Source organism: Sinocyclocheilus rhinocerous, unplaced genomic scaffold, assembly GCF_001515625.1.
Source record: "Sinocyclocheilus rhinocerous isolate Xijiao unplaced genomic scaffold, SAMN03320098_v1.1 scaffold68, whole genome shotgun sequence".
Classification (NCBI taxonomy): Eukaryota; Metazoa; Chordata; class Actinopteri; order Cypriniformes; family Cyprinidae; genus Sinocyclocheilus; species Sinocyclocheilus rhinocerous.
The window spans coordinates 541,184-551,116 of NW_015666487.1; the positions used below are offsets into that span (position 1 = coordinate 541,184).

General features: G+C 36.8%; 1 protein-coding gene across 1 annotated transcript in view; it reads right to left on the reverse strand.

Annotated features, from left to right (window-relative positions):
• Positions 1-4,805, reverse strand: part of LOC107732405 (visinin-like protein 1) — a 31,723-nt gene extending 26,918 nt beyond the window's left edge. The window contains exon 1 of the mRNA XM_016543726.1: positions 4,478-4,805. The gene's annotated coding sequence lies outside the window, so the exon portion shown is untranslated. The remainder of the gene's footprint in view (positions 1-4,477) is intronic.
• Positions 4,806-9,933: the final 5,128 nt, after the last annotated feature.

The window sequence follows — 9,933 nt, forward strand, 5'->3', positions numbered from 1 at the left end:
GTATTTCCTCAGCAACCAGCACGGATCAGCTCCAGGCATGACGAAGCTGATATCTTCCTCTTTTGGAAGGCCAAACAAAGTAGTTTCGCTTTCACAACGAAACATAGCTTAACACAAGGCGGGCTAGAGTGAGCGGAGACCGGCTTGAGTGAGCGGCGGCGGGCGGGCTTGCGACAACCACATGTGATGACCCCGGGCTGTCCACGGTGAAAGTCGATCCGGCGATCCACAGCGCGAAGTTGATACCCCTTTAAATATCCTATAGAGTATACAGTAAATATATACTGTAAATGTACTACACAAATTTAATTGAATTTGAGAAAATGGGATATTAAGCTAAGCGCACAAATACTGATGTACTAAAGGTACATTGCAAGCGGGAATACTCATTTCATAATTAATATCATGGCTAAAATAAATCTAAGCAAGCCGTGCAGTTGAATAAATATGATGGTTTGAGTGAGTCATTGTGGATTATATCATTTCATGCTGGCTGATTACATTTAAAGGAGGCTTAGATCAGTGGGACAAACACACCAAAAGTCTGGAGCTTCTAGTGCAGTGTTTTTCTTGAAAGATCCCATCATTTTCATTAACACAAAACCATTCATACAGTTGTCTTAGCACAGGGAAAATGAAAAAGCGCCTAGAGAATATTCCAGAATAGACTGTGTCAGTAAATAATATCTCACTAGGCATGAGAGCATTCTCATAAGAAATCCCCTATTTCAGCTTATAATTATTATTATAAATTTGTCTGTCCCTTTGGAGGACGAGCAGTGTTTTATCCTGCCCACATGCTTATAAGAGCGGTCTCTAGCACTTTTCCCCCTAGATGGCTGTCACACACAGTGTGTGCGTTACTGTCAGAGAAATGGGTTAATTAAACAAAGCATCATACCCATAATTACCAAAAGGTCATCACATCCTAAGCTTCAACGTGACATTTAAATTTTTTTGCAAATTGAAAAAGCCAATCCTTCTGTTACATTAATAAAGGATACAATGAAAGCAGAGAGACAGAAAGCATGGCAGCAGTGCTGCGGATGAAATGCTGAGTAATTCTGCTGCTTTTTAATTTCTTCACCGCTACTAAATCATAGAGATGAGCTCTCATCACATTCATAGAGGCTCACGTAAACACTCGATGAGAACATTGTGCTTCAAAGTTCATTACAATTAATTTTCAGTCTGAGACTGACAAACGAGCAGCGATGCTGACGATAATGAGTACTAATTTAGTTTCCCACACAAATGCATTTTATTTTCAATCAAATGGCTGAGTAAAAGACATACATCTTGACTGTTCTCTAAAGACAGGAATGCAGAAAATACTACTAAACAAACATTTACACATTTTAACATGGTGAAAATGAAGCCATCAAGCCCGGATTGTGAGCAGGTGCGCTTTTAAAGGCAGGAGCATAACCCATTTTGAGCTGCAGACTGCATTGGAGGCCCAAGTCCTTGTGGAATACCTCTCTTTATGAGGGATCCACCCATGAGAAAAAAGCACAGCATAGCAAATTCAGAGTGCTAAAAACAGCTGCGCTGAAGCTGACTATGAATCAGCGATAACGCATTGCCGTATAGCATGTTCCCATTCTGTGAGTGTGATTTATGATAACAAACTAATTAGACGATCAGCATCATTCCTAATTGAATCCTCATCCAGCTGATCCCTCCATTGTCAAAGATTTACATGATTTCTGTCAAGCCACAAAATTGAAGGTTCAAATGATCCAATAATTGGTCAACAGGATTGGTGGAAACGTTTTGTTCTCTTCATTTCACTGACTTACAGTATTTCTACCAATTGAGGATGGAATAGTTTACTCATAAATTCAAATTCAATCATCATTTACTGATGTCATGTGAACGTGATTTTCTTCTTAAATTTCAATCGCACACAAAGCTATCTTTTGGGATTTTTCCCCTTTTTGGAGTTTTACAGCCCCTGGTCACATCTCTATAGAAAAGAAAAGAACAAGTTAAAACGGTTTTCTTTTCTCGTTCAATTGAAGAAAAAGTCATATGTTTGAAATAATGGCAGAATGTTCATTCTTGAGGGATAGTTCACTCAAAAATGAAACTTCTGTCATTGTTTACACACCCTCATGTTGTTTCAAACTGTGTAACATAAAAGAAGATATTTTGAGACAGTTTGTCAAAGTGTTTTTATTCATAAAATGGAGGTCAATGGTAACCAAAATTGTTTGGATACCAAAATATCTTCGTTTTGTGTCCCACCAAAGAAAGAAAGCGATTTAGGTTTGGAACAACATGAGGGTGAGCAAATGTTGACAGAACAATCTTTCTTGGGTGAACTATCCCATTAAATTTAGACGCCCATCTAAGCTATCCAAATTTAAACTTACTTTCCATAAACTCTCCAGAGAGGAATTTCCATGTGCTATAGCAATGAGAAACAACAACAGAAATTACAAATACAATACTAATTTCCAATTCCTACTGTTAAATCTTTTTAAGAGCACTCTAGCGAACAGTTTTACGAGGATGCATGAGAATCTTTTGTCTCAGGGCTGTGAAAATTCAATTTCAAAACATTAAAAAAACGATTCCAACGTTTAGGATTTAATTTGCCCTAGTATAAATAATAATAAGATGCAAAAATGAGATATTGCTACTTGTTGCATCATTCTAGACAAACATAAAATGTAGTGTGAGATTGAACAATAAGGTCCATCTGATCTACTGTTACTGTTGAAAAGAATTGGTCACTGCAGGCTATAAAAGGAACCGAAGAGCCTGTCTACCTAAAATGCAATAGTCCACTCCATTTTCCATTTAGGCTGCATCAGTGCTATTTCTGCTGCAACAGGAGAGCAGAGAGAATACTGTCCCCTGTGACTATACTGCACAGGTTGAATCGATCTCTTAAAACGATTTTGCCTTTTCACGCGACACTGCTGTAATGCAGATAGATTAAACTGATCTTTGACGTACACAAGGACTAGCAGTGGTTCATCCAAAGTAGCAGCTGCACGGTGGAGCACACAGCATATTCTGATCTACTATATATGTTGAGCTCATCTTATATTTGCGCTACAGAAAATTCTGTGTTATGATCAACACAACAATGTGTTATGTTGTACAAGCAATTGTGTCATCTAAGAACCGACTAGCAGCCATTATGATGACTATGCAAACTGAGCCCTGTCCAGAGATCAAAAGGCGTTTTAAACCTTTAGTCGACTCATCATAACAGTGCTCCCATCCACACAAGCCTGACAGATTATGTCACACGTGAATTTAGCCAGCCAAATGATTTAGCACATCCAGCTTATTCAGACAGTCACATTATATAACAAACATTTCAATTATTTCATTATTTTACAGTATGACCTTGAGAGTGTAAGATTGTAGATAATTGATTATAGGAAATAGCTACATGCTTAAAATTTCACTATGCTGTCATTTCTGCTCTATCACCCTTGTACAGTATGCATAGATTCTGCAGTGTATAAGAAACTGTATTAGCAGTGAGGACAGATGGTCAAGTAAGTCATTTAAAAATGTTAACTATAAAACAGCAATATCACAGCATTATGATATCCTCCTAACTGAAAAATCCTGAAGTTGGAATTTCTTGCTGGAAGTGATATTAATGGGAAATTCCTATAGGATTCCATCATAACACAAAACAAAAACTAGATATTTAGAACAAACAGTACAATTGCCCCTGTAGGACATCAAAATGAATTTAAAGGAAATGTTCAGGATTTCAAAGCTCCATTTTAGGTTTTCTTTAACTGCACAGAAGCAAAATACAATACAAGCATTCTGTTTATAACACAATAACGAAATGACATAAGAATCAAAGAATGGTTGTATTTTAATCTTAAGATTCTGCATTCTTTTAGAATCCTTTCAGGTTGGTTGAAAATTACAATACAATTCCAAAAAATAATCCAGTTCACCTTCATTTTTTTTTTGTTTTGCTTTTTTGACTCCCTAATCTGTCAAAAGCATACAAAATAAATGATATGCACCAACCTGTGCGGCCAAATGTTTCTCACCTAGCCCTAGAATGACACACAGTAGATAGCTACGTAAGACACACAGCTGTCTCAGAGGTGTACACCTGGGGCCATTGTCAACTATTGTCCATTTATTTGACAAGGCAAGATCACATTTTTTTACCTCAACTTTTACTAGTGTGTCCTCTGGTACCCCTCGGGATGTTTTTAACTCATAATGGCATTTGTAAAATCCCCACACAGTGATGCATATACTGCTAACAGTCAATTTGAATAATCTTCACAATAAAGTGGCTTAAAGGGGTTTGTCTATACAAAAGTATTCATAATTATACACATTTCATCCTCTGAAATTCATCAGTGCATTGCAATGCTGCAGGTAGGCTAGATGAACCAACTCAACCATCGTCACGTCAATCCATAACGACTTTCTAAAGGTTTCTTATTCCAGCGAAAACACAGTCATAGGGACTTACCGATACGGAGAGCCAAAAGGAGGTCTGACGATTCCTGCTTCGGGCGACTGTAAAAGGTAAACGCGATGGAAGTGCTCACTAATCGGCTGACAGCTGCGGTGAGGTTTTTTGGGGGTGAAAGGGAGAGACGCAGCGATTACTGCAGCGAGGACAGTCCACGCGGAGCGCTCGAGGTGAAGTGACGATATATACAATAGAGCTCAGAGTCGGTCTGTGTTCATCACCACCAACCTGTCTCGTGTTTGCACAGTGCTCCGCGAGCTCTGCTGTGGTGTGTGCTCTTTTGAGTGTGCGCAAATTGTGCCTCTTCTCGCTCTGACCGAACTCGGATAGAGCAATGATAGAAAATGACATCAGCAAGTCAGCTAGATGTGAAAGTCTTTGAGATCCACTCATTCCGTCTTTGTTATTTCTAGTATTAAATTTTTTTTATTATTGTATCATTATTATTATTTTTAATTAGCCAACGTGTTGCTTATACAATTGCTTTCAAGGGGTATGTTTTTAAAATATAATCTGGTGAAATACCAGACCTAATTACTTGTACACTTTTGTAGTTTCACAAACGTTTAAAACCTTGCTGAAAGGATTTAATTGTATATTCGAAACAAAAGGCATGGTTATGTGTCAATGTACTAAAAACAGAAAAGTTTTTCCTTAGCATTTTTTAAATGCTTTGCATACAGACAACATCGTTGTCAAAACACTTCCTGTTCACACAGATTTGCGAAAATGACTAAAAACACTGTATTAGGCCTATACATGCCAGGCCAGAAATGTTACTTTGTAAAGAAACACAAGTCTGCACACATATACTGAACATGTACATATCCACATGTCGTCACCATTTTCACAAATTCATGTTTTTGTAGTTTACACAGAGATGATATGGTATTGATTTCAAAAACTGGCACCTTGAAACCGTTTTCAAAAGTTTGCATTTTCAGGACACCCAAAATGTTGTCAGGTAAATGAACAACCAAAACACATAAAAGGTTTTTAATTTTTGGTTAAAACCGGTGCCGCGTAAATACCCCCAAAAACTGCTTCAACTTTATATAGCCTATTTTTGGCATCAACTTAATTCTTAAATGTAAAAAGTGTTAAAACATTATAAAACATTGTAAACTTAATCATATATCATGAAAAATATGTCAGAAATGTGAGTAGCGTTACTTCAGATTGAAAATGATTAATGTTTCACTGTGCATACTTTTACCAGATGTAACATAACATTAGTCATTAACAGAATGTATTATGAGGCGTGTCTGTTTTATATAAGCTTTCATTTGTTACGCCAGAGATATAACAAAGAATGAAAATTGTGCCAACCAGCCCCATTCTCCCCTTCAATTTAATGTACAATAACATTGACCCTACCACAGTCATTTCACATCAGAACTTAGCAATGACACGGATCTATTTTTCATCATTATTACAGGACAGGCACTGTATCTGGGGACAAATAGAAGCAACGGATCTTTTTCTCTAGGATGTGGGTTCTTTCTTGGTTTCTTCGAAATGACATGTGGCATATGGTTCTTAAAGCACTAACACACTTGTGGTCTGACAGTAGAGTCCCATGACAGTTTGTCCCTTTAAGTTGTTTGCTTACCTTTTCCACCTACCCAACAGCAGAGTGATGGACGATGTGAAGAAGTCGAAAAGTTACGAGGCAGTTAGCAGATTTTCCACCCTTTCAGCTACATCTACAGGGTGTTGTTTGTCATTTGCACATTTGTTGAAGTCAGCACCATAGTTAAAGCTTTTCTCCCAATGCAGGCATCAATAAGGAGACCTATATGCCTGAGGAACAGTCACCGACCTGTTAAAGTACAGTGAAAAACTTGTTTTGAAACAAACCAATTCAAGAATGTTTCGTGACCCACCTACTGAGAATAAAAGTGTCAAATGGAACAGACGAGAACAGAAAAGTGAAAAATTAGCTTTATGCTGTGTTTTTATTTGATGGAAAGCATGAAAGGAATAGTAGTTTTGAAACCATCTTTCTTATAAGAATGTTTTGTTTTATGCACCAAAACTAGTTTTGAATTCATACATTAACTGGAGGTGTCTTCTTCAAAATGTCATGAATAATTTATGTATAGTTCAATGTGTAATCAAAATGCTCAACTCTATTATACCTCCTGCAGTTTTACACTGTATTGAAGAGAGTCTGTGAAATCACTTTCTTTGATGCATTGCATCCTCTTGTCAGAATATGCTATTATTTCATCATCCTATGTACTTGTCTTCAAAATTCATAAAATACAAGAGGGTGTTAAAGCAAAATGCAGGCTTCTGTATTAACACCATGCTAATCAATTCAGTATTATGGCAGAAAATGAAGAGCAGCTCCTGTTTACCTAAGAATCACTAAATCGCTACCATTCTGCTGGTAGCTAGACAAATAGGCCTTGCGCATCATTTGAACATCATGACATGCAGACAGCCAAAGCGTCTTCATGCAATCACATCAAACGCCCTTTCAATTTATGAGTTTGAATGGAATTGGCCAAACCTCAAAGGAATAATGTGAATGTATATGATGAAATATATGAACTAAATGCAAAGTTCTAAAGGTGGCACATTAAACTTATAAAACTTAAGACTTAATAAAGCTAAAAAACAAAGCTTTGTCAAGCCAACATTCAAAGTTTGTCTTAGTTACTATTTAAAGTTTCTTTTCAATTCTTGTTAACACAATGTGAACTCGATTCAAATTTAGAAGCTGATTTGAAATTAAAAAGGCAATTAAATTCTGAATGTCACACAATCCTGGTGGCAACAGGATCCCATAATCATGTCATAACAGACCTTAGTCAGGCTAGACGCCATATTGAATTTAGCGTGGATGAAAACGAGGCTGTAAACTCGGGATAGATTTGAAGTCTTTACTTTCAAAACTGTTTAATGCATTTTTGGTGAATGTTTTTCTGAAAGACGTTTTGTCAGCTGATCAAGCAATATTTTGTTAAACAACAGAACAATCCATTGAACGCACTGTACTTCTATGGTCTATGCCATCTGTAGTGTAATGGAGCAAAAATTAATGTTAATATCGCACATTAAGAATGGTATGTACATTGGAATGTTTTGTGCATTATGATATTTTATTTTGACAAATTAAAACGTTTCAGAGTTTGTGTCACTCTATAACTGCTACAGCCAAATCCAATGATAGTCAAGTACAACAGCAGTCTTGTGCAACAGACATGACCTCACAACAATTTGATGCATACACATTGAATCCTGTTGAGGGAATTATAGTGAAATCAGATCAAGATGACGATATGTCAGCTTTGATAAAATCAGCTGCCTGCTATTCAGTGGCTCGAAGTGGGTAACAGTATCCAAAGACAGCTGTTACAAGAATATGAATGTGAAGATGTCACAGAGAGAATGCTGATACAACAAAGACTCAGTGGAATGGAGAGGTCAGAGGAGAATTGAAGACATGACCTTTGTGGTTGAGATTTGACATTCCAGATTTTGCTCCAAAAAGAGATTCAACCGTGTAAAACAGGCCGCATAGAAACCATGGCTTAGGACAACAGGGTACCTTAGTTAAACTCAACATGTAGATGATTATGATGCTCTGTTATCACTGGAAAAACATGGTAGCACAAGGGTGGCCGCTGACTCAAACAAAGCGGAGGCGATCCATCATATGGAATTCTTCTAAGGCCTGTGGAGAGTTTTGACGTTAGTGGAGAGGCACAGACTAATCCAGACCCAGCAGGTGTGGAGGCGGAGGACAACGACCCTGTGGGTCAGGTCTGCAATAATACTAAAACTGAAATGCTTTTGAATTAATACAAGGAAAATTAGAGATTTTTACAGTTCATTTACATTTCACATCTTGCAATGAACACAGCTAACTAACAGTTCTGAAACATTCTCATTTAACACAAATTGAAGATGTCCAACAGCATTGATTTATATCATTAGTATTGGTAAAGTCTGGTTCTGAATGCAAAACAACCACCCACTGTGAGTATCAATAGCCTAATGGCAAAAGTCAGGTTAAAGGGCAACCCATAAACTTTAGGGTATTGAGACCCTATTTTTCTCAGGTTGCTCCAAAGGGACTATCAGTATAATTAGTTTACCACTTTGGTAAAATACTTCTTGTAAATCATATATAACATTTACAATTTTTTTCTCAATTTTATACATTACTAAATTAATTGTCCAACAAGTCTCATTGGAAAATGTAGCAGTTGCCTGATATGATATTATGTTGCTTCTTGCACGTTTTGCAGCACCTTTTAAATGAAATTTCTACTGAGTGGCACTTAAAGCTTAGTTCAGTTTCATCTCAAACAGAAGAACATGAATCTGCAACATTTTATGTTGGTTGTTTGAAATATAGCTTTGAAACTACCTTACTACCCATACTAAACCCTACCGTCAATCTGACCAACAGTGTTAACATGTCCACCATGTCATTTTAACTTGCTTCTTAGGTCTCTTTTATCATGACCTGTGTATCATGACCAACCAGACTCGTACCTGAATGCTCTGCTTTGCAAGTGCAACGCTGTACCAGGTGAGCTACAGAGCAAATTTACTACTTAAGAAAAGCCATACATATGGAGCAGTTATGTATTATGTAATGTATTACTTTACAAATCATGCACTGTAATAAAAGAGTTTTGAGGTCATTTCATAGTATTGTACCACAAAATACGTTTTTATTGATTGATAATCTTCCTCTGTAATAATAACTTTTTTTGGAAAAAGTTTTGTTTTGGTGTTTTACTGCAACTAATGCTGCCTTCACATGCTATTGGAATTATCGTAAATATGAGCTTCCTAGTCGGAAATTGGACATGAACAGCATTAGAGAGGCCTTATATGTCCAATTTCCGACTAGGAAACACGTATTTACAATAATTCGATCATTCCGAAATTGGATATGAACAGCATTAGAGGGGCCTTATAATTATGTCCAATTTCCAACTATAGGAAACTATATTTACGATAATTCCGATAGCACGTGAAGGCACCTTTAGTGTTCATTTCAGCTGGTAACTGTAGTGAGTTGTATGTACGTTTTTGTATAGGTACATATTTGAGTTTTTTTTTTTTGTATGAAAGAGTTCAAATAGTTATTTATATTAAATACTTCTTGCTTTTGTTCTGTTATGTTTCCTTTTTAAATGTAAATCCCTCAAATTTGTTTATTTACAGGTTTAAATAGGAACTGAAAACCAGAAACTGGTTTTACCCAAGATGTTATGAAGAACACTGAACCAGTCATCCAGAAACCGTCAACTGTCTAGGCACTTGAAGTCTAGCACTTGCTATTTGCATTTCTGTATCAACAGTGAGGATGTTTCAAGGCCACAGCAATCAACATGAGAATCTGCAGACCACAGCTTGGAGCCCATCGTTACACAACATTATGATTCAGAGGGGGAGATTCATAAAAATGATTTTTTTTTTTTTTG